The sequence below is a fragment of the Balaenoptera acutorostrata genome, chromosome 1 (genome assembly GCF_949987535.1).
Source record: "Balaenoptera acutorostrata chromosome 1, mBalAcu1.1, whole genome shotgun sequence".
NCBI classification, from domain to species: Eukaryota; Metazoa; Chordata; class Mammalia; order Artiodactyla; family Balaenopteridae; genus Balaenoptera; species Balaenoptera acutorostrata.
The window spans coordinates 106462570-106465578 of NC_080064.1; positions in this window are offsets into that span (position 1 = coordinate 106462570).

Sequence of the window (3009 nt, forward strand, 5' to 3'; positions counted from 1 at the left end):
AATGTGTTATGTTTATTTATTTGTCTCTCACCACTAATAGACTGTACATGGCTCTGAGCAAGAAACTATATACTTGGTACTGGGCTTGGCATATAGCAGCATCTCAATAAACGTTTGTGGGATGGACAGATGGATGGATGGTTAGATGAATGGATGGATGGATGGATGGGTAGATGGACTGAAGATACGTGGGTGAAAGGAGAGATGGAAAAATGAATAGATGCCCTACCAGAGTAAAAATTCCCCAGACTAGTAGTCAGCAAAAATAGACTTCTAGAGCAGGGGCATCCAGCTGAATAATATCTGATGCTTGAAGTCAACAAGAAAGTTAAGGATGAATTTCCAGTGTCCTAAATAAATAACTTCATAACTGGTTTCCCCATGTTCTCTCATTCCTTGTTACATTCTGTTCTCTATACAACAATCTGATGGATTTTTTAAGTACAAGCAAATCCTATACCTCACCTGTTTAAGGCCTTTCTATGGCTTCCCATTCCACTCAGTATCAATTCTACACTGATCATCAGCTCTTCAGGGCACTGCAGGATCTTGTTCTTGCTGATCCTTCATCACTCTCCCCTTCATTCACTATGCCCCAGCCATAATGCCTCCTTTCTATTCCTTAAACAAGCCAAACTCTTTCTTGCCTCTGGACTGTCACCTTTACTATCCCCTCTACATAAAATGTCCTTCCCCAATCTCTTTCCATGATTGGCTCTTTCTAGAAACTTAGATCTCAGTTTAAAAGTCACTGCCCCAATCAAGTGAGGGTTCCCTGACTGTCCTATCTAGAATAGGCTCTGCTTTACTCATCGCATCACCCTGGTTTTTTTTCCCCTCCCAGCACTTATTACAATCGGCAGTTAACTTATCCTTTGTTTGTTTATTGCTAATCTGCAGCTGCACAGCAACATTTATCAGTTGCCGTCACCTCTTCATTCCCAGCTCATGGAACCATGCCCAACACCGTGGAAGCCTTTCAGTAAATATTTGTTAAATGAATTAATCCAAAAAGACAAAGCTGGATCAAACTGCATTGTCACATATGGAGAAGTATAGAAGTCCCAGAGGGAAAACAGTGAGTTAGGACAGAACCAAGCTGAACTGGTCACTACCTAAGCCAAAAGACATGAAAAGTCTCCTATCATTCCTGGGTCGACACTTTGCTGCGTGAACTCATGCCATAGTACAGTTCCACTTTTGCCCAGCTTATCCCACATAACCAAGGTCAAGAGAACATTAGATAGCATGGGAAACACAGAAAGAGAACGAAGTCCTGCAGCAGCCTCTCTGGTCATAACTCTGAATGCTATAGCCATCTGCCTAACCCAAATGTATGGAATATATGCCACCTACATACTCATAAAGAGAAAATAAAGTATGGTGGTATTGGACAGTTCTGTTTGCCTACACTGGGGTGTATTCAGAACCCGGAATACAGGGGAAGTGAACACCCAGACTCCCAAATAATCAGCTCCTTTGATTCTTCTCTAAATAAACGATCTTTAAAGGGAATATCAGTAATGACTTAAATAGCTATATTTTTTTACATCCTCTATATCTCTATGAGATAACTATGGAAATTTGCACTCTGGACAGAGGAGCTATCCATATAAAATATTCCCCAACAAAAATCGTATTCCTTATCTATGAGACAGGGCAGAACAGACGAACCAGATAAAAGAAGGAAAGTAAAGCTAGTGTAGTTAGAACACTTAAAGAGTAGTAGACTCTTTATAGGATTGTGGTCTTTGAAAAGAGGCCTGGGAGACTAAGTTAGATGTCATTGTTAATGGGTTGATAAAAGGAAAAAGATAATTGACCATGACCCTTGTGTTAGATCCTAAGTTTTTACTCAGTTGAAAGTTAAAATTGGCTCCTGCATTGTTGGGCTGATGGTCATTTTGAGGCCAAGAAGGGGTCTTAATTTGGCAGCAAGGATGGGGTGCTTATGCTAAAATTTAGGGACATACTAAGGAAGTGCCATGACTAAGGGCAACTGCCTGGCTGACATGTTAGTCACAGCTGCACTGTGGGACAGGAGGCCTAAGTGAGCAGGGGTGTGAAGAAGGCCCTCAACACACTGATCGGAGTAGCAACAATGTGCCTTGGAAAAGACGGCAGCTTCACAGGATCAAAAAGGGTTATGGGGCGGGGGTGGTCCTGGTATAGCCTAACTCATGCACCACTGCAAGGGATCTTGGGAATCTAGTTCACAGAGCCAATGCCAGAGACATGAGAGAACAGAAAAACAAATGAAAGCCTAAAATATTTGTCTTTGTGACCTAGGATGCTACAGGATCCTGTTAAATAATGTCTATTCTGTGTAGTGCACTGACCTCCAGGAGAGGTAGTGAAAAGAGACAAGAGATTCAGGAACTCTGGAAACAAATTAGACTATACCAGTCCTTGACCAATAAATGAGAAAGGAGACATCTTTATTCCAGTCATATTGGATAGTTTTACTAGATAGATGTAGGCTTTCTCAATAAAGTACTAAAGAGCTCAACCAACTGAAGAAATTAAAGTCTGAGAAATATTCTCTTACCCAGGGGTCTCCAAGAACATTGACTCTGACAGTGGGCAGGCTTTGGGCAGACTCCTGAGAGAACTGGACAACCCAGCCACCTCATGCAGCATGTGACGGTACCTAGACAGACTTTGCTCTTCTCTTCCCTGTTCCCCAACCCTCATACCCCTGTCGCCAGCTGGGACTCAGCATCACATCCACTGGGGCTTGGTGAACTTCCTAGAAATTCATTCTCTGGAATTCCACTTCTAAATCACAGAACTATGCCTCAGATACCACTTGTTGAAGCCTCTTCCAATTTGTGTTAAGTCCATGACTTTGGTCTCATTATTCTCTTACGTCAGAAATCAGATGAGAATATATCAGAACCGCATTGTCTTTTGTGGTGCAAAAGAATAAATAAGCAGCCTTGAAAATAAGGTTTGAAACCAGAGAAATCATTGGTAAGATAACATCCACTCTCCTAACCACCCCACCAC